This window comes from Chiroxiphia lanceolata, chromosome 13 (genome assembly GCF_009829145.1).
Source record: "Chiroxiphia lanceolata isolate bChiLan1 chromosome 13, bChiLan1.pri, whole genome shotgun sequence".
Classification (NCBI taxonomy): domain Eukaryota; kingdom Metazoa; phylum Chordata; class Aves; order Passeriformes; family Pipridae; genus Chiroxiphia; species Chiroxiphia lanceolata.
The window spans coordinates 3,667,776-3,694,875 of NC_045649.1; the positions used below are offsets into that span (position 1 = coordinate 3,667,776).

General features: G+C 40.6%; 1 protein-coding gene across 2 annotated transcripts in view; it reads left to right on the forward strand.

Moving 5' to 3' along the window:
* The window catches only part of WWOX (WW domain containing oxidoreductase), a 493,269-nt gene that overhangs the window by 434,178 nt on the left and 31,991 nt on the right, over nucleotides 1–27,100 (forward strand). The window lies entirely within an intron of this gene.

Here is a 27,100-nt window from a genome sequence, read left to right on the forward strand (position 1 = left end):
AGTTACTGTTCTAATATCTGTTTTCAAATCTTAAAAGGTTTGTAACTTTTGCTCTCTGTAGTTTGATTGAATGCGGGCACAGAAATATTTAGGATGTTAAGTATGGCTGGGTTTTTTTGCATGGTGCACAAAAAGGCAATTCAGTGAAAGCTTTTAAAGCTATATGCTTCACTTTGTGTTAGCAGAACAAGCATTTTGTTTCTGGGGTTTTCCTTCTCGTTTTTTGTAGTCAAAAGAAATCTTTGAAAAGTGAGTGATAATGAGTATCAGTTAACAGATAGGAGAAGCAAGGAAAAAGTTCTGGCATTTTGTATATTTTGTTTTAGAATGCGAAGCGAGTAAGCCAGAAAGTATGAAGGTTATTATTAAATTGTGGGAGCAGTAAATCCTGGCTCCACGGCCTTACACAGGCTGCACAAAGCAGCATTGTTATGCTGCGTGGGGAGAACTGAGGTTCCACACAAAGGTCAGAGTGACACTGCTGGATGGGGAATGGTGTTTTGCATTCGCAGATAAACAAGGTTAACATCTCACCGGCCTGACAAAGGAACCCTCACACGTGTTACACCAAAGTGCTGCCAGTGAGGATCCTGCACTTTTTCTCACATCAAGCACTGATGCCATTATGTGTTTTAGCAGTGACTCTTATCCCAAGATTTAACCTTCAGAGGTGATGAGAAGATTGTTGGTAGGGCTAATACAGTGTAAAGTGGGGATTGTTGTTTTGCTGTCGTTCTGCCGTGCACTTGTATGAGGTTCTTTTGAATAAAATCTGTACAAGTAGTGAGCAGAGTGTGGGATCTGCAATGAGAAAGCTTGTTGTTAAGCCTCTAAGCTCTAGTACTCATATAAATATGCTTTGCATGCATTCATTAAAATAAGAAAGTGGTGTCACTTAGTAAACTCAGCTTTCTTTGGGTGTAGGAGTTGGAGAGAGGGGGAATAGTATTAAGAGGAGAATATTTTAGTCTACACCAGCTCAGAGATATTGCCACTAGCAGAAAATCCACAAGGGGTAGAGTTGTAACAATGCAAAGCTGCTGCTATTTTCATTTTGTTATGTCTTGCTGATTCAGAGCTTCCCCACATGAATTACTATTAATCTGATCTTCTCAGTCCCCTAAGGGCAACCATTAGCAAAAGCAGGTATTGGTGTGGGGCAGCAAAACATACTTTTTGGTGGCTACCTGGCTGAGCCTGGGCTTGTGCATGGGGCTGACTCAGGGGTGGTCAAAGACAGAAGCAAGGGTTGGTAAGGACAGCTAAAGATGGGGTTGAACATTATGAAGGGAGGTCTGCACACCCAGGTCATGCTGAGAAGCGAGTGGCCCTTATGTCCCCCTCTGTAGGCAGGAGAGGATCTGGTGTGACTTCCCTGGAAAAATCTTCCTGGCTCAGGACACATCAGCCAAACAGCTCCTCGTGGGGAAATAGAGCCAGATGACACTGCACAAGTAAGAGATGACTGTATCATGCATCTAAAAAAGTGAAGGTTTTGCTTTTGGGGTTTTTTTTCTGCTTTCCTTTTATTTAGACAAAAAAATCCCTATTCCATGTAAGGTTAACCCTAAGAAATCAGGATGGAAATTGTTTCTAAATCTAGATTTTTGTTTGCATATTCAGGCACTGCTACATGGACCCAAGAGAGCTTTTACTTTATGATTTGGGCTACATGACCTTGAAAATTAAAAATGTTGTGATCATATACATGTCCTATCCAAAGCTGATGACACATTAGGATGTCATTTGAAAGAAAAAAAAAAAGAAAGAAAGAAACAAAGAGAAAAGAGTGAAAAGGTGTGGTTTTGTTTGAGGGTCTATATGCAGACTGAAATAGCAGTCAAGGGAACCTTTCAAAGTATTCTCTCATTTGGAAACAGGACTAGTCCTCAGCTTTTAGTGATGTCACATCACTTCATCACATTTCACCAGACTGAAACTTAGTGAATTCTGAGGAGAGCTTAGTAACGGGGTGAGCACATGGTGTCAATGCTATTGAAATGAAATGCTATTTCACTATCACAAGATAGTGATAGTCTGAGGAAAAAATATTAAGATGGCAAAAACTACTTTTTTTTTTCAATCCCGTATGTAAGCCCTAAAATAGTGAGTGGGGAAATGGATCAACAAAACATACATCTGTGGAGAACTGAACTTATGGAGGAAGATAAATTTGAACTTCTTTTAGTGGGGGTAGCACTATGGAGTTTTTCTTCTTAAGAAGTTTAAGGATTTGTTTCCAGCGTTGCCCAAGCAAATTGTAAAGTATTGGGAAAGAGAGACCCACCCCCTCCTCCAAGGCCATAAATCGATTCTTCAGTGACGGTATATTAAATGATAACCTTGCCATGTTTAATGTCATGGCAGAAGGAGCTGCAGAGGCACTGTTCCTTCCAGCTGTATCTGTGCAGGTGAATTAACCGAGTGAACATGGATCTTTGAACTAATGAGAGGGATCTTGCAAAACGTGGCAATGTTTTTCTCTGCTGGTGTCTCCTGAGGCGTCACCACCCTATTTAAGGCGTACTTTTTTCGCCTAGATTTCATCATCCCTGCTGATGTAGTTGGAGTAAATGATAGCTTTTTCAGTCACTTGCTTTGGGAGTGGAGTTTCTTTACAAATGGAATAATGCAGCCTTTTATCAAGAAATAGTTTCTTTGCTTGGGTAAAATAGTCCACGCAACAGTGCTCTTTTCGAGATAATTTTAAATCAAGCTTTTTCTGACTTCTGTGGGAACAGGATCGATCCCTGGAAGGCTTATATTTCCTTTGAGAAAAGCTGCTATTAAAGCTCTGAAAGAGTTAAGCAAATTCAAGGCTCCGCCGAGCCAAAATTCACTTTTCAATGCGCTTGTTGTACTTAAATGTCAATCCGTTTGAAAAGGAGAGTGTCCCAATTATTTAGATGGCCAAAAGAAACAGCTTCGATTCTTTATCACATAAATGCACTTAAAAGCATGATTTAAAACAGATGAAGAGAGAACTGAATTAGTGTTTTGGTTGCTCAGCGGAGCCAAGTGTAGGCCTCCTTGGCACGGGCTGAGGCTGCTCCAGAGCTCCGGTGCCGGAGCAGCCCCGGGTTCTTTGAAGGCGGTGAGTGGCCCTGGCTCTGCTCCCACCCCGCCAGCCCTCCTCGCTCTTCCCTCCACGCCGCCTCTGGAAGCGGCTCTGCGCGCGGACGAAGCCGTGCGAGCCGACTGGGAACGGGTCAGAGCCCCCCTGCACCTTCGCCACGGCCGGCGTTTAATTTGGGATGGCAAGCTCTGAAGTTCCTTTCCAGCTAATTTGTTCGTATAATTAAGTTAGCAAAATCATACGTTTTTATTAATCTAATAAAACGCATTTCATGGTTTAGACTGTCTTTAATCCTTTGACCTTTGAAGTCACTCTTTATAGTCTTCAGATTGCAGTAATTTATTTTGGTTGTTTCTGTTGGGAAAACAGTTTAACAATCTGCTTTCGTTCCAGTTTTACATTTTTTTCCCTTAAAGGTAAATGGGATTAGTAAACATCTGCTTCTTTTGAATATTTACAAACTTCACAATCAAGATTTAACAATGCCAACAACATTAGTAGTTTAAATGCTTATAAATATTCACAGACAAATAAATATAGCATTGAGGCACGGTGGGCAGGTGTTTCTAATTTCTAAGGGTTTAAGAGTAGCTGTTAGAACATGGCATATCTTTTATGCAACTGAAAATATATTTGGTGACATGCTACATGTGCTTTTCACATTGTAAGTAACTCAGTTAACCTACTCTCTCTACCTCCCAGGGCACTTTCAGGAGGAAAACATTTGCTCAATTGTATTAAATGCTACAGAGAGTTTTGCCTGTCAGTATAATTTTAACTAAAACACACTAGCTCACTAACTCTATGTGTAATTAAATATATGGAGTTAAAGATGAAGTGATGTGAGGTTATATTTGCCTGGCTTTTGACAGAGGTTTAGTCTGACGTCAGTCTTGGGAAAGCAGGACTCAAGGCAGGAGTCTGGTGCTTGCTTAAATGCTTTTCAGCTCCTTAAGACCAGTGGATAATACTAGTGCACTTATTTCCAGTATTTCTTGTCCCAGAGGTCGATGTTAAACACAAGGGGATTTGCTCCTGATACCCTTCAAAGATTTTACTTTTAAAGTATCTTTTGTTTGCTAACCCAGTGTAAAATCCCTCTGTGCCCAGGCTGTCCCCAGAAACAGCAGTTTTTCTCAAAATCTAAATCCTAGTTTAGCTTGGGAGAAATACAAAACTGAACTGCTCCAAGAAGAAGCAGGAATCGATGACAACCCATCAGAGCAGTCATTTGGCCCCTGCTCCCCTGCCCTCAGCATGAGGTTCACCTCCTACCAAATCTTGTGGCTTTGCTCTTTTTGGCCATACTTGGGGTGTTAGGAGAGACCTCAGCCCCCCTCCTGCTTTGTGTTCCCATTGCTCCTCATACACACGTGGGAAGGAAACACTTCACTGAAATACTTTGCACTCGTGTTCGGTGCCCAGACAAGGTGCTATGTGTCGACAGGGTTATGTGCTGCAAAGAGAGAAAATTTGTAAAAATGAATGGAGCTTCACAGGGCAGATCATTTTGTGTGCGTGTGGAGCAGCAAAGAAAATGTTCTCTTCCTCTCTTAATTTTCAAAGTCTTTTTAAGACTTCAGGAATGAAATCCCTTTGCATTTCATGTTTACTTACACTTCCAGGGCACAACTGTATCAGTTGCAACCTTGATTTGTCTCTTTGCCTTACGAGTTCTGCTCTGGTTCATCCTTTATCACTTTTTCACAGTGCTTCCAGCAGTGGCTGCAGATGGTCTTAGCCCTGAAACTTGTGCCTTTAACAATTAGTTCTTTAAGTTATAATAATAATGAAATCATGCTTAAGAGGCAAACGTTCCTCTCTCACCCCATTCAGCCATCTGGCTTTGCTAGGGAAGAATTACTCCCAGCAAATCTACCCTGTTACCAGGCTTAGGGCACAGGATTCATTTAGTCTTTTCTTCATGTTGTTTAAACTGAAAAAGGGTTTTCCCAAACGTGCTTAAACCCTCCAAAGCTCTCAGTGATGGGTGGGACGGTGAGGATGGCATGAAAACCCTGCGGCCAGGCAGAGGGGAGAGCCTGTGGTACCGCCTGTTTTCTGAGGAAAAACAGCAAACCCCATGTCTGGCTTTGCACCTGGACAAACAAGGTTTATCACAGTCTCCCCCACCTGCCTCTGAGTGCCAAAAGTCTGTCACTGTTTACCTGGAAGTGACCTGGGAGTGGTGGCGAGACAGGCGCTCAGAGCCCAGACTTGTTTTTTTTTATCCTGTTTTTGCTGTTTTGGGGGTGCTCCCCTGGCACTGCTGGGACCCCACGGAGAAGAGGTCGGAGCCTTGGGAGGGCAAGTGAGGATGGATGGGCTCAAGCTGTAGGGAGTGGGAGGTGAGCCCCTCCATCCTCCTGTGGGGTAAAGCCACGATCCAGATGTTTTCTGCACCATTCACAGCCCTGGGGTGAATCTTGGAGGGTGCAAACCAACCCTTCTTTTCCTGTGTGGCATTGTGTGGTGCCCTTCAACCAGTATGATGCCCCAAACTTCTCAAAGTGGTTCTTTGCCCTAGGTGACAAGGACTCACCTCAGTTAAATGGCTGGGTTTAGTTTCACAGGCATGAGTTGCAGATTAATTAGTTGGGGAGTTTTTTGCATGCCATGGCAGGCACCATACCAGCCTTTTGGGGACTCCAGTCAGATCTCAGCTGTTTTAAGAGGAAACAAGGGGCTGCTTGCTCTGTGAATGGAGAAATCAGGATTTTATGCTAAAAAAAGGAATCAAGTTGTTCATATGAAAAACACACACAAGCCAAATGTGGCAGCAGTGCTGTGGTGCTTCTTGTTAAAATCAGTAAGATTTCCAAAAAAAGATTCTGTCTTGCAAGTACTGAAGTTGAGCTCAGCAGCCATCTCTTCTTTTCTTTACTACATTGTGTTGGGGGTACTGTGCCTGGCTTGAAACAAGACACATAGAGCAGGAAAAGCAAATTTTGTAGACTTATATATATGAGCTAGAAAGGGTGAACAAAGCATTTTGTGACAAAGCCAATTTAAAGATATGGATAGTTAGAAAACTAACACCTCTGAAGTGAAATTGTTGTGTTTTGCCTTTTCAGTTATCTACTTATCACACAAAAATAGCAACAATTTTAGCTCCCATTCTGTTTTCTCAAGACAGATCTGCCCACAGATTTTCTAGAAAATGTGGTTACCAGCTGGTATGGCAGTTCACAGTGCAATTTCTGTTTTCCTTCCAACAATCTGGCATCTCATATCTATATCAAGTTGCAATTTACCAGGAAATATATATCTATATATGTATGTATGTAAAAAGGAGTTCTAAATCACATTAGCATTTTTGGTTTTCAAGAAAGAAATCAAAACAAGCCATGGAATCAAGCCTAAATTTCAAGAGAATGACGCTGCGGAAGAAAAAAGATTTTGGTTTTATTTCAAACTCAATTAAAGATTTTTAAGTGAATATGATCAAGAAAAGAAAAAAATATCCCTGTGCATTTTAAAGTTAAATATTTGCCTACTTAAATATACCTGAAAGGTTTTACATTATTCTTTGGGAACTTTCTGGTCTGTTATGAGGTTTCTGTCTTTCTGTATCTCAGCCTGACACAATTGGCCTCTGACCCTACCCTGGAGCAGTACTGCAGAGTTCTTTATAATGTGTTTGTTTGCAGTTTGACTTCTTATTTTGAACACCTTTGGCTCAAGGTTACCCTAATAGAAACAGGGTGTCAACACTGAGGAGGGGGAGGATGGAGTCTTCCACACCCCCCATAAGATTTGAAATGCAGGTCTTAATGGCTTCCAGGTGTACCTCGATGTTGCACATATTTGGCTGTGATCCTGTAGAGACTGGGTTCTTGCCTTTAAAAATACAGCAGAAAACAAGCTTTGAAGTTTTGAAGATTAAATTGGTAAAAATAAACTTAAAGTAAGTCGGCTCTTCTTGCATTCCAAGAAGGGGAAATGGTTTCGGCAGGCTGTTTCTGTGGCCCTCTGTATTAGTGTTGGAAAAGTGTTAGTACCACTAAATGTTCTGCTGGAAAACTGAAGGCACATATTTCTCTCAACTTGATAAATTTTGCAGCAAGAAACACAACTTGAGTGAATTCCTTAACGGCACTACAAGCATCTTCAGATACTCTAGAATTGGGTTTTTTTGGATGCCTCCACCTTTTAAAAGCCTTAGGTTGCTTTCAAGGAGTCAGTTCAAGTCCGTAAAATTTGATTGCATAATGACTGTGAGCTCTATTCATAACATGTGACCTGAGAGCTGCAAGGTATGTCTCACATTTTACAAGCCTACAAAGACTTCTGATTGCTTGTGAACCCCACCTTTCCAATGCATTGGGGGACTTTTCTCACCCCGTGGTTATAAGCCACAAAATGAATAGAGACGTGAACTTGTGCTTCGAAGGCCAAGGAGGGTGGATGGCAATTAACATCTGATTTTCTTCAGGCTCAGTGAGTTCCTGCCATAAGTGGAAGATCTCTTGGGTAGATCTGAATTAGAAATAGGCAATGACTTCTCAATGTGGTAGTACAGCTAATATTGTCTGAACAGCTGGGAAATAGCGCTGTCGGACTGCACAGATGCACAGGAAAGACAAATTATCACTGAATCACAAAATACCTTAGGCTGGAAGGATGTGGAGTTGCTAGCTGAGGGTTCATTTGCCTTTTTGGGTCTCTGCATGTGTTCCCTAACGACTACTGCTGCCTTTTCCTGGTCATAAGCTGCATCGGTGACCTCCAGCCTCAAACACAGGCTCTCTGATCCCCTTGACCTCCTCTTGTTAGGACTATGATCACTAAGACAACATTTCCAAGAAGTGTCTGGTATCTCTTCTAATCCTCTACTGATCAGGTGGATGTTATGTTCTTAAGTTTATGTCTGTTTGCTGTAATTTGTGTCTCCTGTTCCTGCTTGCTATCTTTGGAAAACAGCACAATGGACACAAGGGTCCAGATTAGTGTTCTTGGTCTGCTTTGCACCACTCTGCTGGCAGAAAAGAGGTGCAAATCCACCTCAGCTGGCCATTTGCACTGGTTCGTGTCTTCAGAGTAATGCAGAAGGGCTGTAGCATGTTGATGGATCCACTCTGAGAGCTGTCTTTGTGAACAGCAGACCTGGATGCTGCTGCATGCACCTGGATGCAGCCTGATGGGGTGGAGGAGAGGAGAGGAGACTAGAGCCCTGTCTCACTAATCTCAGATTACCAGCTTCTGTACCAGTACTGATGTAAGGAAGACTAAGAACATCCATCCTTATGACAATGATAAAATAACATAATGTGTTCATTAACAGAAGTTAGAACTATCTGTATTTCTATGTTTTGATCAAAAATCACTCTTGGCCTCACAGCTGTTGACGGCTCTTTTGTTCATGAGGAATTGTAGTCAGAAGATGACTTTGGAGAGAAGGGAAGAGGGTCAAATAACAAATGATGAGCCAAAAGAAAAGTTTTTGCCAGAGGCAGAGCTGTGAGTGGCACTGAAATGGGGGCTGCAGTACCTGACAGTCAGGAGGGAGATAATCCAGTGAACAGTTTCACTGCTGGATGATGAGCAGTGAGTTTTCCTCTTTGCTTCCTCTGATTAAAAATTTGTGGCCAGCTTTTAATGCTGAGTGGAACTGTGTGGGATTTTATTTGGCTTCCCATTTAGGGGCAACATCAGTCTTGCTTCTTTATACTTCTCCATGGGAAAAAAACTGCTTGGTTTCCAGTTGCAGCTTTTTATTATCACAGACCAAAAAGAGGGGAAATGAAAAATCATCTTAATTAAAAAACACTAAAGTCTCATGAAATACATGGTTCTTGTTTTTGAAGTGCTTTGTCAGGAACTGTCCACAGCCATTATTTTTAATTAGCTTATCTTTTAAATTAAAAATGGGTTATTTGCATTTTTTTAATGGGAAGTTGCTTGATCATTCAGTTCCCCTGTATTTTCATGTTCTAAGACAAGCAAGTTATGTAAAAAAAGAGTCGGGGCAATTTGATTAAAAATACATTGTATCTTTTTATTCTTCTTTCTTACTTCTTTATAGAAATTATGTGAACTTATACAGCTGTCATTCTCCAAAAGACTCTCTTACCATTTTACAGTCAATTGAGAGAAGACAGAAAAAAAAAATTAGACCCTATAACTAATGTGGTCATTTATAAAATAGCTTCTCTTTCAAATCATAATTAGAGGTCAAAAGGCTAGAACAGAAGAAAAAAAAAATTAAAAGATTGAAATTGAAAAATTTTGAAAGATTCTCATTTTCACTTCACGCTATATAAAGTAATACCCCTTCTCAGTAAAAAAATCAATGTTTCTTACAGAAAATAGATATTAAAGTCTCAAATTAAAAAATAATGTTTTCTAAAAGAATAATAAAAAAAGGGGTTGGCTTTCACTAGTTTGTATTTTGTAATGCATAAATCTTCCTTTCTGTTTCAAGAAGTTCCCTTAGATGGTTTGGTATTCAGAGGTGCTGAACCCCAGAACAACCCCACTGGCTTCAGCTTGGACTCCATATGATGGAGTCAGCACCATGACAGACCAAACTCCCTGTGAATGCACTGGGATAAAGTCACTGTGACCAACAATGGAAAACATTCACACTGACCCTGAAAAGAGTCAGTTAACAGTGCATAACAGCTCTCCCGAGCTTTTGAAATGTGATGGGAGCAATACCGTAGCCGGTGGAAACATCCAGACCTAGGGGGGTTTTCTGAGCTGGACTTTCCCCAGGACAAAAGTGTCTACACCCTTCTGCTTAAGAAATTAACCTTGAGACTCTTAACAACCACCAGGGATTATTTCTTGCTGTTTATCTTGAGATGATGGGTACTTCCAGCTGTACATTGCTTCTTGGAACAGGTGGCTTATCAATTTTTCCTTTCTTTTTTGAACTCTGTGCAGTCATTTGTACTAAGCAAGAAAATGTCATTCCCAAGTTACTGCAGTATGTAGTGAGGTCTGACTTTAACACCGAAGTGAAACCATAATGTGAAGGTAAATCAGGCATTTGTGATAGCATTTATTTATGTAGTCTTGGCTTTTCTTTCCTTTTCACAACAGCACATGATCATGCCAACAGTTCTTTGTGGATTTGCAGTCTTTCTGCCACATTTCCTTATAATTATGTTGTTGAAGTTTAGCTCATAATTCATCGTATCTATGTGGCACAGTGTACTCAATTTGGGTTAAATTAAAACCCTGACACCTGGACAATAAGGTCATCTTTGTCAAAACTATGATCCTTTAGTTAGGAATCTACAAGTGAGAGAAAACACTTTCTGGATTCTGGTTATGTTAGTGTAGTGAAAAGGAGTTAGGAATAAAATTTGAATTACAGGGTGAAAAGAAGGCATTGGTGACCAAGTATAGAAATATTTAACAAGTGTTGTCAAATGTGTTGCATGTCACTACACACAGGCTATGTCTGCATCCCTTCATGGTAGCAGTGCCAGAGCTCACCTCAAAGGGACACTTAGATCAAATTCAGGCTCCTAACTATATTGTTTGGGTGAGAGTGATTTAGGAAAGAAAAAAAAAAAAAGGTGAATATACTCAAAGCAAGTGTTTTATAGTTGTTTTAAGTGATAAAACAAATGCTCAAACAAGCTTTAGCTCCATAATAGCCTTGAGCCAACCTTCCTGTTTCTTCCTTTTTGCTGCCAAGTTGCATCACGAGGTAACATGTCATGAACTCACCATTCATTATTGTTATTATTTTTGGAGAGACAGAGACTGGAGTTGTGGTTGTGGTAGGAGGAGAAGTACATTATTGAAATCACTTACAGTAAAACCCCAGTTTTGAATATCATTTCACTTCCTAAACAGGAAGTGTCCTACGAAAAACAACAACAGAAGAAAACGCAAGTGGAAGAGGATCTCAACCCATCAGCTTTTGAATAAGGACCATTGCAGAAAACTAGATGTGGCTTCTACATGAGGTTGCTTTTCAGCCTGAATTGGGAAGACCTATTTAAACTTCTTTTCAGCAGCTTTATAAGGATGTCTCCTACTTAGCTATCAATGGAATATCAGCTGCATTCAGCAGCTCTTCGCTTGTTCCTGCCTTGGCAATAAAAACCCTCCAGTCCTGAGCACGTCTGATGACTTTGAACTCAATTTTCTAGCGTGAATTTAATCAGTTCCTGCCTTTTCGCCCTTCATATATAAGTCTTTGTGACCATCTAACTATTTCTATTCAGGATTGTGGTGGTAATTTTGGTAATTATTGATGATTTTTCAAATGTAGGGTCAGCCCATAATCTGACCAGCAGCTTTACACATTGCAGTGATCCAGATTCAATTCTGACTGCTGGAGTATTGTAATTTGTAACTCAGAATGGATTAAGCCCACAGGGTTAGGCAAACATCCCAAAGATTCAAATCTCGTCTTGATGACTAAGAATAACCAGCTTCTGGCTCTTAGAAGGTTTTACATATCAACAAAGCTGTGCATTTGCATTAACGGCTATCACACCACAGGGGCCTGCTCGTGTTTATCTTGGGAACAACCAGAAGCTGAACATTTAGTTTAGATTTGTTTAAATGTGACTCCTGTTGAAATCGGTGGCAAGCTGTGTGCACATATGTGACTAGAACGGTGCCTAAGGACTGCATTCCCACCAGTTTTTCATATCAAGAGACATGTCTTGGAGAAATATCACGTGATAGATCAGAAAATTGCACATATTAGTATCAAAAATTGAGTTGGAACATACATTTTTTGGGTCTCTGTTATGTACTATGAGGGAGAGGCACAGTTACCATTTTGCTGGCAACTTGTGACTGTGTTTAAAGGTTACCTTCCAACTGACATCAGTGGCCTAAAAAGTGTGCCCATGAGGAGGACAGTCCATTTTGTCTTTTATAAAAGTCACAACTCAAACCTGAGAAAATGGTTGAGTGGGAATGCCTCAGTGTTTGAAATAGTCAAAATTGTTTGGATGTAAGCATCAAAGTCTTGAATTCAGTTTTTGCTGCATTTTTGTGTTGGGATGACTCTCTTTTGGCTTCACCTTAATTTTTACACTTGCATTCCATGGGTGAACCAGCTCCCAGTTACATTTGAAAAACAAGTGTCTCTTAAGAAGCTGAAAAGCAAAGTTTTTAGGAGGTAGAATTACCAAAATTGTAGGGCTTCCAAAAGATGTTTCTTCTTAAAAACAGTTTTTGAGAGTGCAATAGGGTATTGGATCAGCTGCACCAAAAGCAGATCATCCCATTTAACTTCTCCTGTATTTGGGACTCAATTTTATCTGCCCAGGAAGTTATCTTGTAAAATTACATCTCTCCCTTTCATCACCACCACGTGCTACTGTGAGTCTTTCAGGAAGACAAGGGGTAGTAGCTTTAAATTAAAAGAGAGTAGTTTAGATTGGATATTAGAAATAAATTCTTGACTGTGAGGGTGGTGAGGCCCTGGCATGGGTTGCCCAGAGAAGTGTCCAAGGCCAGGTTGGATGGGGCTTGGAGCAACCTGGGCTAGTGGAAGGTGCCCCTGCTCATGACGGGGGGGGGGGAGTGGAATGAGCTGAGCTTTAAGGTTCCTTCCAACCCAAACCGTTCTATGATTCCTGCAAACACATCACTCACTGTAACACTTGATGCACAATGTTTAATCCTGTGTTTGTTGTGCTCACTTTCTCTTCGATGCAAAGGAATTTCCACGTCTTACCTTCTGTTTACAGAAATGATAGATCCGGGAAGCAAAAACATACGGGTGAATGTGTATATTTTTCCGCTCTGTTAGTAACTGGAGGAAGTGGGAAGGTGTTTTGAGTTTGCTCTAAATACCTGTTTTAGTTTTTCAGTAAAAACATTACACATGTGACTACCTTGACAGCTAAGGCAGAAACAGTCCTCGCTCTGTTTGTTTATGAGTCTTGCGATTTCTTCTGTTTCAGCTTTCAAAATATTGAGAGCTGAGTGTCCCAAAGATAAACGAGAAATATTGAGGCGTGAAAATACTTCTAGCTTAGCCATTCTGGTACTGAAACTTCTCTGAATGAGGAGCAACACCTTTATTTTGAATAGAGTGCTGTTGTTATAAGTACAAAAGCCTTTATAGCCAGCTTTCTTCTCTGGAGTTGCTCCCAGACCTAGAAGTAAACACCTATTTGAAAATCCTGTTCCAGACACACAGACCAGGCCTGAGAGTTTGGTCTATCTTCTTTCACTTAAACTTTCACGTATTTTTTTACCTCATACTTTTAACTCAGGCATCAATATTTTTTATTGTTTTGCCTCAGCAAGTGAAGGAATCAGCCCCCTCTGTGGAGCTGGTAGCTTTGATCTGGTGTGTCTGCCGTCCCCTTTTGTCTGTTTGGGCTGTGCCTCTGCTTGCCTTTGTTGTTTTTTTTCAAACCATGAAATATTGAGATAAAATGACTGAATCAAGGCAGGAGTCTTTAAGGGCAAAACCCAATAAATTGTCTACATTATGGGAAAGCACTTCAAGGACCTGACAACTTATTAATCATAAAGGGGAAGACTCTGAGTGCAGCTTCTCCTCATTTACGGAGGTTTGCTCTCTAATAGCATTTAGAAGTTTGTTTTACCCTGTCTCGGTGAGAAGAAAAGGCAGCTTTAACAATTCTGTCTCCCTCAGCAGTGCATTTGAATTTTTGTTGCCTCCCTTCGGCGTGCTGGTCAGAGGTCAGGGAGAGCAGGATTAGTTGACCTGTGTTGACAGAGCGGGTGATGGATGAGCAGAGTACAATGCAGAGCCTGTTTGTACCACAGTGATGCACACACAGCCCTACACCTGCGCTGAGCCGAGAGAGAGCATCTCCTCTCTACTGGTTTGCTAAACCACCACTGGCTTATAAAGACTTGCACATTGTCCTGTGCTTGTTCCAGAGGGTAAGAGACTAGCCATTTGCTTTTTGTTAGCAGGATTTACGAAACACTGAGGCTTAATGCAGTAAGGTCAAATGGTTCAAATTTTGAGTAATTACAGCAGACCACACTAAACAATGCCAAAACTATATTAAGGGGCACATCTTGTGTGAAGAATTGGACTTTACATCCACCAGAACTTCCACCCTTGGTTATTCTTCTTCTGCTTATAATGATTTTCTTAATACTGGTGGCACTTTTTTTCAGGGGTAGGAGGGGTAATAGAAGTAGCCCTGCAGATCCACTGCTGTGACTGATGAAGTAAATACACCATCCTGAAGTTTATGTATACAGTTTCTTTTCAAGTGCAAAACCAAATTAGTTTGATGCTTAAAATGGACTCAGAGGCACAGCATAAGCTTTGTGGAAACCCATGTTTTGGAGAGTTTACGTGACCTCTAATCCAGTTCCAGTTCAGACTTCTTTTCAAGTGGATGGGCGCCGGCTGAGCTGTCAGTCAGGACAGGCTTTTGCAAGGGAACCAACCCGCACTCAGTTTCTCTTTCTCCTCCTCATTAGCAGTGAAAATCATCCATCATAACCAGGAGCGTGGAAGCAGCAGTGGCAAATCTTGTGGGAGCATCTGTGCAGCCAGGTCACACACCAAGCCAAGGGGTGGGTTGAGCTCGAGCCAGTAGAGGTGTCCAGTGTAGAGATGCGGGTTCATGCAGGTCCACTGGCCACAAACCACTGTGTTGGGGCTTCACAGCAATTGCAGCCTTGATTGCAGCCCATTAGTGAGAGTCATAACCCTGAAAGATATGTCAGGCTGGGGTAAAGTCAGACCTGGAAGGGCTCAATGTATCAGGCTAGCTGGGTTGATCTCAGTGGTTACAAGGCAGGGATTTGACGCTGATGGCACAAAAATTAGTTTGGGAATCAATATTCCAATTAAAATTAGACTACCTCAGAAATTAAAACAGCTAAATTCACATTACTGTGAGCTACAAGAGTTGCTGGGGTTCCCCAAGCAGATGTAAGGGAGTTTGTTTCTTTGCTTTTAATAGCATTACTCATATTGTGTATCCACCAGTTTTACTGAGGCAGCCATTCACTTTGCATTCAAGTGTACTCTTTGAGGGAGGGGGAAGTAGCAGTGGCACCTGCATGGGTAGAGTGAGCCTGGCATTCACTTTATGAACACACAAAAATGGCAGTGTGTAAAAATACCCTGCAACATGTCTTTATGTACAGTAGGGCTGGGAGGTCAAGACTGCTCTTGTATGACTGAGTCAGGAGAATTAGTTCAACCAACACGTGGATTCCTCCTAGAACTTCAGGAATATCCAGACACAGCAGCAGACTGCAAAGCAAAGCTGCCAACCTGCTGTGGACACCAGCAACTAACTCAGAACCATATTTAAGGTTGGTTCCTTAGCACAGTTGTGTCTATTGTGTTGACTTTTGCTAAATATGTCCCCTTTTCAACAGCCAGAATGTCACATTCATGAATTTGACATCTCTGAGCTACTAAATCACTGTTAGAAATGAAACTCAAGGTTTTTAATCCAACTGCTGACAATACTTTGCCACCTCTTGGTAACTGAATTATCACCATGCTTTTTTGAGTGTGAAAAATAACAACTGCTTTGTCACTACCAGTTAAATACTGATAAGGATAAAGCAGTACATGGATTACATTTAAAAATACCATTTCTACTTCCATATACGTGTTATTTTGTGTGAGAAAATTAAATAAATTAGAAGCTGTTGTTAGCACACAGGAAAAGCATTGTGGTGGAATCTGTGGAAAGGGAGCACTGGCCTGGCTAGTAGCTGGGGAAGAGCAATTTCCAAACCTCCAACACAATTTACACAGCTGTTTTTCCAAGTCAAGGGTCTATAATCAAAACTTCCTTGTAGGTGATACTCACACTGTCTAATTTAAACAACTCTAGATACATAATTTAGACGTAATTCAGAAGACCAAAGTGAGTTTAAAGTCAGATTAATCAGCCTTGGTGATGGTTTAGTTGCTTTTTCTGAGTGTTGTCTTGAATCAGTTCCATCAGCCAAAGTTCTACAAGAGATGTTTATTTTTTTCATGTCACAGTGACATGGCTGCTGCCCTGTGGGAGTTTGCATGTGATGGGACTGTGTGGCTCATCTGGAGTCAAGACAACAGATGTGTCCCAGTCTGCAAAGGCCATCCTATAGCCATATTTTGTAGCAATTAATCTGTTGCCGACGATGGATAAATAATTAACTAAATAATTTAACTATTTTCAGAAAAAAGAAAATTATTTCCCATTAATACTTTTGATCTTGTCCTGGAAACCTGATATGGCTTTGACCCACATAATTCTTGCCCCTGCTGATATTGCTATGGATGTACTCATTTTGGATGTGTAATGATTGCTATCCAGCTCATATGCAGTCATCTTTAATACCCCATTTGAATAAGATAATTTTAAAGGCTATTTTCTACTTGGCAATAAGTAATATGAAATCCCAGGCTGCAGACCCTTGGATATACTTACATGTAGGTGCATACACAGCTGCACATTTAGTAACCTTGGATGAAATCATAGCTTCACACAAGCAAATTCATATTGCCTTTAGTGGAACCCAAATTTCACCTTTTATAGGAGGTAATTAAAATCAAAGGCTACTTACTGAAACACAAGCTTGACCTTACATGGTTTCCCAGTGCGAATGATAAGAAACAATGACCATAGTTCCACATCAGTGCACATTATTAGAACTCACAGAGGAAGCCTTTAAGGTGTAGTCAAGTTAAAACTGAATATGAATGCCAACTTACCTTGATGCAAACGTGGACACTGTATATGTAGAAGTGGACAAAACTACTCATATTTTAAAAATTGAAGTGCTTATTCTAATAATGACCATTTTCACTCCTGAAGATTTGTTATTATCATATCCTCAAAAGACCCAACTTTATTAACAGAAATTCAAAAGTAGTTAAAATAATAAATAAATTGATCTATTTAAGATTTGTTACCTTTTTTGCATAGACCCAACTTCTTATTAATAGGAGTTCTGCCACCTTTTTTGTTAAGTCTTATGTATATTTTGCAACAGTTTTTATAGGTTACCTCTCTTTTAATAAAACCTGTAGTGGATCTCATCTGAAGGAGTATGATTCATGACTGAGGGAGACACTAGGGGACATAAGTTCCTGGAAAAATTGGATGGGTTTTCCTGCTTCTCACGGTTGTGAGTGGATAATGGCTATTTAGATTCTGTCATGGCTGTAGTTGCCAGCATAAATAATCTCTGTTTCCAAGAAGTAAATTTCACGATACACTTTCGTCTTTAGAAAGCCCAATGTACAAGTTGCATTTTTTTTAGAGGCAGAGCTCCGGTTAAACATATATATCATTGGTTTTAGAGAAAACAGTGTTCCCTCTGACATTTTGTAAGATGGTGTCATGTCATCAGATCATCAGCTTCATGTATTATCTTCCCTGGCAAAAATAATGTATCTTTCCAAATGCCAGTGACCACTCCCATAAGAAAAATAAATAAAAATAAATGCCAAAACTGACCATTCTGGGGAAAGTCTGTAGTATAAGAACTAGTTTTCAAAGGACTTCCTAAGTCAAAGCTGCTAAATCTGTGAATACACTGAATATTATGCATTTTTCACAGGGACATTTTAGCAGCTTTTCATCCTACACAGAGTTCAAGAGAAAGCTTAGGTCTGGACACTTCAGACTGGATTTACTTACTGTTTTTCAGTTCTTGTCAAGAACTTGCAGCTTAGTGGAAGGATTTTTTTTTTTTTCATAAAATTAGTGGGTTTGCTTTTGCTTGTAGTCCAAGGAGAGAAGGCGGCACTTCTGCACCACGGCTTATCTCACCCTGGGGTAAATGGCTACATGAGGTCAGATGAAGAGCTCTCAAAAAGTGCCTTTTTCTTCACTGATGGTAAAGAAAGCCTGAACATTAGGATGAGACACAGACATCTACATTAGTCATGTCTGAAAATATGATGCTTAGCCCACATTACTGGTCCCTCGTGACCACGAGTGTGGCTTTTGCTGCCCTGAGGGACAGAAACAGCCCCACAGCATTGGGTGGAAATGTGGTCTCTGTGGAGCCAGGTGGACTTTAGCCACTGAGTCCAAATAATAGAATTTATTCTGATATACCAAGGCACTTGATGTACCTCTGCATCCTGTTGATGGTTCTTCACATCTGTGGTGGTGGTATGGTGTGGAAATCCAGCAATAATTTTCCCTTCCAATTATCACAGTAAATAGCTGTTATAATTTTTGCCTATAATTTGTTTGGACCTTCTTTGCCTTCAAGATGAAATTGTTGCTGTGGTTGCTGTATTTAATGCATTTGCTGATAATAGTTTGTTTCTCCCACATGTTGGGCCCATCTGTATCAGAATTTTATTTTACCACAGTAAGTGAGCAGAACCATTACTTAGTGATGTCAGATCCCATTTCCAGTGCGTTGTTTCACTTCAGCCACCACGGATTTTATATCCATATTGTGTGAAAAGTCTGTAAAGTAGTTTATCCTTTTCTTGGGTGATCAGAACCTCAGGAAAAAGTCAACACTGTTCTGACTTGTCCTTTTCAACAATACTTTCTGAAACGGTTTGCCATGTGATTCAGATGGGAATCACTTTTCAGTAATAATATGCATTTTAATTCCTTTTTTTCTACATTATAAACACACATCTGTTCAAAAAAGGAAACACATTAAACATCCCTCCTAGCATTAGACATATTGATTGAAAATTTGTTCTGAGTTGGCTTAAGTGTCAGTAATCTTGACAAGTTTTCCAAGAACTGATAAAATGAGTCCTTGTACTGCTGAAATGAATTTTGTGTGGATAGATGTTTATGCTTTTAACATTAAGGTAGCTGCAAGCTGTTCCTGGATAGACAAAGGATAGACAAATCTTCTAGGGAGTTTGAGTTTCTTTGGCTTTTGGAACTACGTGGGTATTAACCTTCTAACCTGAAGACACAGCGTCCATAATTGTTATACCGAAATCTTAGGAATTATTTTCAGTGTTAATCACAACAAAATTGTGAATTGATTTTCTTTCTTTGATGTCATGTACCAAATTGGGGCATGCCACACCTCGGCAGCAACCTCTAATTCTAACCAAAAGCTGGGTGAAATGAGAACGAGCTGACGCTTTCCTCAGGGTCCCCTCCTGCTCCTCAGAAGCTGAGTTGAAGCACTGATTATACAGATGAATAATTACACTGCAAATTGTGACGCCTGAAATAAATGGGGTCATTTTGTCTAAAGTTGTGCGTGAGGATGGCTGAATAAAAAGTGGGGGGATCTGCTATAACATAAATGGAGCCTCTGTCCACAGCTGACTACAGCCACAGCTTCCTGATTGTTCAGCTGACTGTGCTAGAACGAGAGGTTCACCATTGAACTCCAGCTCCCGAGGTAGTTTCCAGATAAAGCTACAGTAAACACATGCAAATATATAGGTATAGTGAGGTTATGGCTTTTTTGTGTGTACTAAACCCCCTACTCCAGTCCCATCATCGTGATACTGGGTGTATTTGAGTTTGCACGTTTGGGGGTGGTATATTTGGTTTTTTAGTGATAAAGGGAGTTTGTTTCAGAGCGTGCTGTGGAGAGAGTGGGCTGCCAGATTAAAGCAGGAATTCATGAAGGGGTGCAAAATAAGGATAAAGGAACAAAAAGAGAACGAGCGCTTCTTAGCTTGGTATTTCTTTAATTTCACGTGAATTTCACTAAGTAAATATGCCTTAAAAGTGAATAAAATTTTATTTCACTTTAACAAGAGAGTATAAAAGTTAAAAAGGTCACTGTAGTAATAGACTAATCTCAATTACCAGGGCAGCCGGTGAAACCCACAACTCCCACCTAATCTCATTCGGTGCACACGCAGTGCACCGTTTGATTTCCAACACGGCTAAATGAAATTATAAAGCAGTGTTAAATTTATTAATCATTTAATTAGCTAAATGTTCCTGCAACTACTCGTGAGATGAATGGCATGTCATTTTCTAATGCAATTTGCCTCTCAGCCAGGCAGGGTCAGGAGGGAAGCTACTGGCATCTTAAATGATCTTTTTTATATTGCACCTTCTATTAAGGGACAGTGTGATATCGCTGATTATATTTGAGTCTTGTACACAAGGCCAGGGAGTTTTCTTGTTATAATAACAGGTTATATTCAAACCAAAATAAAAATGCTAAGATCCAAGGAGCGAACAATTAACCCATCTGTGACTGTATTTCTCACTGCGCCTTTGCAAGGCAAATCTTTTTCATATTTAACAAGCCAGTGAACAGTGTGGGAAACTACACCAGCAGGTATTAAAGCAATGCTCAATCTAGTTTTATTTCTTTAAATTTACTCAGTTGTGAAGGAATTTGTGGACTGAAAATTCTCCCAACGCCAGGTTAGTGTAAGCCATCTCATTGACTCAGAATTTATTTACACTTCCCCTGTTCTTGTAGGGGAATCAAAGCCTTTCCTAGTTCTGTGCGTTCAACAATTGCTCATTTTTGTGAGTTGCTCAGCTGGGATTTTTGGCATGTTTATATGTGCATGTCACACCAGGTTGATGGGATTATATTTTTTTTTTCCTGATGTTTTGCTCTATAATTATTTTTCCGCTGCAAAAATTAGTGACGATCAGGATTCAGCAAATCTGTTTGGATTGACACCAGGAGGTGAGCCATGCTGCTTGGAGTGAGGTGTTCCTCAGAAACCTGCAAGTGTGTTGTGCTTGTGTGAAGCTGAAGGTGCCCAGTTACAACTCATAGAAAACAATGATATTTTAAGGTAATTATTTTTCCAGCTTTATAATAGAGTATAAATGCATTTGCTCTATGCATTAGGTATTTACTTTCAGATCCTGGAGCACATCCTCTGTATAATAAGAATCCATGGTGAGCTCCAAGCCAATGAGAAGATGCATTCAGCTTTGTAGATGCTGAGCCCAAAATGGCAGCAACGTGTCAAAATATTTCTCTCTCCCGAAGTTAAATGACACAGCTAAAAATAAAGCAAGAGGACCTAAAGCAGGAAGCAGTGGGAGATAATCTTAGCAAAAGTGGTAAAAAAAGGCTGTCAGTTATTACTTATAGCACAGAAACACATGTAGAGCTCTGGGAAACAGGGCGCTGTTGGCCTTGAACGTCACATGCAGCTGATAAATAAGTGTCCAAACCCAGATCCACACAACTTAATCACAACTTCCAAGACACAAGTTGTCACCCTTGGTGTTGCACTCAAACCCAGTGCAGGGGTTGTTCAACTCAACTTCTAACTCAGCCTCTGGAAGTGTTGTCTAACTGCTCTTCAGAAGGAGGACAAGAGCAACCACATTTGCTGAAGGGCTGTTTTTCAGGTGCCCAATGTTGGATGGGATAACCCTGATGTGGGTTGTTAACCATTTAGGTGTGTTTGAGACAAACAGGTGAATCAGAGGGAAGCGTTTAATTTTTGGTGGGAAGTTCTGATCTCATGTTGGAAACAGCCAATGGGTGAGATATTTTTGGTTTTTAGTGTGAAATCCCATGGCACAACCCATCATGTTTGGGAAAACTGTGAAACTTGAGCAGACTCTTAGCCTTTTTCTGAGCCCTGTGTACTTTTGTTTTTCTGTGAGCTTTGCAGATAGTGATTTATTTGTGCTTTATTTGGGAGATACAAAGTGCACCCCCTTGCAGGGAAAGAGCAAAAGACCAAATGTTGAGGCACAACTTGGGCAGGAGAATGTGCTGGAGAGCTGCTGTGCACAGCTTTTCCCCTGGTACCCTGCACCTGCTCTTCATTAGTGCTAATGAATCCAGAAAGTAAAACATTTTGTACTAGTGAGTCATATTGTTCTCTCTTGGCTGTGACTTCACTGCGGATCAAATTAAGTAAAAAAAAAAACATTTTTGCAAAAGCTTTAATTTCTTTTCCTGGGACACTTTGTGTCTTGGGATAGGTCACTTAGCACCTATGGGATGTGGGATGGTATCCCATTAACTTCTTTCTCATTAGCAAATCTCCTTTTGATTTAAGCTGTGAGATGTGGGGTTTCCCTGTGAGCTTTAATTCCCAGCCCACATGCAATTTATATGTTTTTCACTTCCCTGTTTGTAGAAGATGTATAATCATACTGGGGAAAATGTTGCACAGCTAAATCTCCAGTGCTTGTATAGCACCATAGGAACCCAGGGAAGAAACAGAGCTTGTAGGTCAAAATTGTAATTAACTTTACTTAAAAATTAGAAGTGTTGTCACACAGAAACAAGAAAATTTGGAGTGTGCGTAGATTTATTTTTTTTCCTTGTTTTTCTTCTTCTACTAACTTAGGTCAACTACACTTTTTGGGCTGTCCATGGTAAATTTGTATCTGTTTTTCTCCCAGCTGCACGCTACAAAAATCAAAAGTTTTGAAAGCAAGGATCTGCAAAGGGGAAGATTTAATTGAGAGCTGGACATGTTTTAAAATAGTCTCTGTTTTCACCAAGGTTCCTTATGGCCAGCACTTTATTGCAGGGGTTGTTTCATGTGTATGTGTGTGTGTGTATGCAGAGCTGTGAATACACACAGCAGCTTTGCATTTGAGCATCTTAAAAAACCACCTCTGATCCATACACTGTGCAGGCCACAGTATGTGGACATTACCTGTTACACACTACGTGTTTATGAAGAGCTTTATTTACTAAATATTTGGCAAAAAGATCTAGTTATACACTTTGCTGGGAGCAAAATACAAAGCAATATTCTTCTCCTTGTCTGAGTTCAGTGCAGATAAACACTGCTGGGGCTTCATCCATTGGGTTTCCATACACATTTTTTAACATGTTAAATATTTCTGGTTAACCAGTTAAAACGGTGAGATGAACATGATTGCTTTTAGATTGCAGCTATAACATCAAGTGAATTTTATAATAAGAAGCCATTTTTTTTTTTTTTCCCCTGCCAAGCTGCCCTTGTGGCTGCCGGTCTGACTTTGAGGTCCTCATTATTGTGGGTTTAAATGAAGGATGTTCATCCAGGCAGGGCGGGGGAGGCCAATAGACATCGGTGCCGTTATCTGGTCCTTCTATCAGGCCAAGTGACAGGCTTCTCAGGGAAGAATGCAAAGCTCATGGTGGAGACCTCAGCCTGACACAGAAGGTGACTCCCCTGACTCTAACCTTGAAAGGAAAAAGTTCCCACTTTATTAAAATGAATTTCGAAAGGGCCGCTCTGACAGCTGCATAATTAAATATTGGAGTGTCAGCGATAATTTATTCTGCTCGCATTTGGTGGTCAGAGCCTGCTCACTGTAGGGTCAGCAGGCACAGTGACAGAGCCAAGGATACACTGCATTACAGGGCCCTTTCCCCACACGAGGGGAAGGAGAGGCTGTAATTTTTGTTTAAATAGAGAAAACAAAGCAGCAAGGAGATGAGCAGGCTGTGAAGTGCTCTTAGCAGCTGCCTGATAAAAACTGTCAGGTGTGACGTTGGAACTTGTGCCGAAACTGCTTTGTCTGGCTGCAGGAGCTGTGAGTATTCCCAGCCTTGCCTCTTCTGGGATCCAGCTCGCCTGCTAGGGCCAGTGCCCGCTTTCTTCTCTGACATGAATGTTAGGAATAAACCCAACAACAGTCAATACAATGTGCATCCTCACTCATAAACATTTCTTTATAAAATTATGTAAATGGCCATGAATATGTATGAAACAGGTTGGAGATAGAGAGTGTAGGGAGTTCACATTGATCCTGTTAGCATTCCAAGTGAAACACCAGCCATGAATATTCTTTTCAGAGGGCAGTGGCTGCTGGAAATCAACATCTAACAAGCAGTTTTCCCAGAACACGTTTAAATAAAATGGCTACGTGCCCTTATGCCCAGTCAGAAAGCAAGAAAGGTCACGCCGGGAGCAGGGCTTTCGGCTGATGGGCATCTCCTTTGGAGGAGGTTGTTGGGACAAGGCTGTCGCTTTTCACTCTTAGATTGCTGGTAATTGGAGCTGACATACCAAAAATATACCCTTTTTGCACACACCAGTCTTTCAACAAGAGCACATTGCTCCCACAAACAAAATAATTTGCAAAGGCATTTTGTTTTTCTCTTGCTTGCCTCAGCTATGCAACACCTATTTCCCACATTTTCTTTGGAGCCTGCTTGAGTGGGTATGTTACTAGAGCTCAGGTTCACTAGTTTTCATCTTAATGTCATGTAGCTTTCAGCATTAGCTTTCACAGAAGAATTCACTGAGTTCCTTCAGCACCTTCATAGTTACTGAATGAAAAGCTGACCTTATTATGAAGGATGAATGCTGGTGTTGTGGCTCAAACACTGGATGTGAACCCAGTGTCCTCAGCTTAGTTTTTAAACCACCTTTAAACTATGAGCCAGAAGGTCTTTCTGTGACTCAGTTCCTCATCTGTAAAATGGGAATAACAGTGTGTTTCATGGGATTGCTGTGAGAATAAATACTTCGGTGTTTATACTCAGTTTTTATCTTGCTGAGCATAAAAGAAAACCCCTACTTGTGTTTCTGCCTTCTTGTTTGAAGAAAGACCATGAAAGCATCTTTGTCTGCTTGATGTCAAGATACAGACTCTTAAAATGACACTTGAGCATCCTTAATGTAATTCTTTTGGACTCCAGACAGTCATGTTTCCGTTCCTTAGATCTCTGTACCCACCTATACCTCCTCTAGTTACCTTTGCTGTATGTTTGTAATGGGAAATGTTCTCTCTCCACATGGGAAAGTTGAGTTGGTTGTATGACATTTTGCTCCTATTAAGCAGGCATGTCCAAATATGTTCTGAAATGGTTTGTTGAAAATATGATGGTCAGGTGGAGAGGGAGAGAGAGCATTTAACGTTCACAGTTAGAAGTAGCAAACAAATATCCATGCTGGCATGCAAGGACACATATATAGTCATATCTGGTGTTAGATTTCTGTTTTTCTATTGTTTTGCAGGCCTGGTTTGCCTGGAAATCTCTAACTCTGCCCCAGTGGCTGCAGTGCATGCTGCAATTATATAGAGCTGGGTTTGTAATACAGGATTTGGTTTGGGTTTTTTTTAAGTAATTGCTTATGGGCAGAGTTTTGCACCAACACCTGCAGCTGGAGGACAGGTGTCAGAGTGCCCAGCTGACCCACCTGCAGGGGAGTGGGGTGTAACTGGTCCCAGCACGGGGAAGAGCTGCCACAGGGATGGGAAGTCAGCCTGCGAGGCTCGACAAACACGTCGGGTATCTGTCATTGTCAGTCGAGTCAGGCTGGGGACAGGGCCGTGGTTTAAAAATGATAACCAGGCTCCATAAATCAGAATGCTCCCGCTGCAGTCAAACTTCCTTGGAAAGTCTTTGAATTTGGGTAGTGCATACTAATAAATTAGCAGTGGCTCTGACTCTGGCAGAGCTCCCTTAAGGATGGATGAGCAGCTCCGATCGCCAGCACCGAGCGGGGAGACAGCGGCAGTGACTAAAACAAGCTGTCCCTCAAAAAAAAAAAGGGAGAAGTCAGAGTGATTACAAGTTGACCTAATATTTTTTGGCTTTCAAGATAAACTTTATGGGCCTGATTACCCAGAAAGTATTAGGCTGTGGCACGGAGCCTAAGCCAGAGGGTGAACTCCCGGTGCTGTTGGAGTCAGTGGCAAAACTCCCATCAGTTCAGCAGGATGAGGATTTCATCCAAAGTTCACAGTGGGATAATTAGTGTCAGCTCAGTCCTGGTAAAACACAAGAAAAGCTGTCCTGCTTGTAGCTTGCAAACTTCTACAAACAGCTCAAGGCTTGGCTGGAGTTGTTTTTATTTTACTTTGAGAGATAAACCTTCAAGAGCAGAACTTTAAAATGAAAGCCCATTGCTATTTTCATACCATGTGCATGGCTCTGAGTGTGGGAAATTTCCTCTGGATCCACTGACCTTCAAAACAACAGGGGGAATGATATTAAAAACGTGGTGTTAAAGATGGTAACTGTGAATTAACATCCCCAAACTCCATTTCAGCGTTGCTGTTTTGAGCTTTGTGTAGCATTGCAGGCGGCTGCTCGGCTCACACAATATCCCAGGGATTTCACTGGGACTCTGCATGTCAACAGTAATCTATCTTCATGCCACATGATTCAGGTTCAGGTCATTAGTTTATACTTAGAATTAAATATTCAGTTTGATTTTAGATCTGTGAAATGAGAGCCGAATATATAACACCTGATTTCAGAGAGCCTTGTAGTTTTACAAGTCTCTAAAATCCATGAACACACAGAAAATGCTTCTGCTCCTCTGCCCCTGAAATGATTATAGTAGGAATGTTATTGAGATTATAGTTTTCTTTAGATGTCTTGGATTATTTTCTAAATCCATTTCTAACCCCATTTCTCCGTGGCACTTAAATAAATGAGAAGAAATGAAAGATTTTTAATTTCTAAGAGAAAATGCAAAATTATTTCCTAAGCGCCTCCTTTCATCCTCTCAGATTTCCTCAGAAAAAGAATATGATGACATCCTGATAGCTATGAAACCAAAAGAGGGCTGATTTGTACTTTGTAGGGAAATATGGTCTGAAATTACATGTCTAATGTGTAGCAATTTTTAGCTGAATATCTATGCCTGGTTTCCTAGTAAAGCAGAGTTTGAGTTGGACACACACAGACTGAACTGAGTAATTTTAATTTAATTGAATCTTTTATGTAGGCATTTTCCTTCTAGGGAACCTTGGCCAGTTATTCGTTTGTGAAACTTGCAATAAAATAGCAAGACAACCCGTCAGGGATGGAAGGAAAGGGGTAATATTTAAATTATGCTGACTTTGAAGACATTGCTTTTGATCCATTCCTTGATTTTAAAAAAATATATATTTTGGTGTTTGGCATTTAAAGATTCCTTTCTGTGACTATTTTTTTTCTCAAAGCACTTAGTTCTCTAGATGCCTGATAGATAATTATATCTCATCCAGTTTACTGGTGGGGACAAGAATGCAAAGTATAACAATTAGAATTGTGTCTGCTCACCTTCTTTGTCTGTGTAATTGTTTTGGGTGCCTTTTTTCCCCATAAAGGGAGGTCACTTAAAATATCTTTAAATAATAGTGTTTAATCTAGTGCAGGAAAGGCAATCACAGCACTTGTGCATTCAGGCCTTTAGCTGAATCAGTTCTTCAAAAAATAAAGCCCCATTCTGGGAGATAAAAAAAGCCTTTCTGGAGTTAT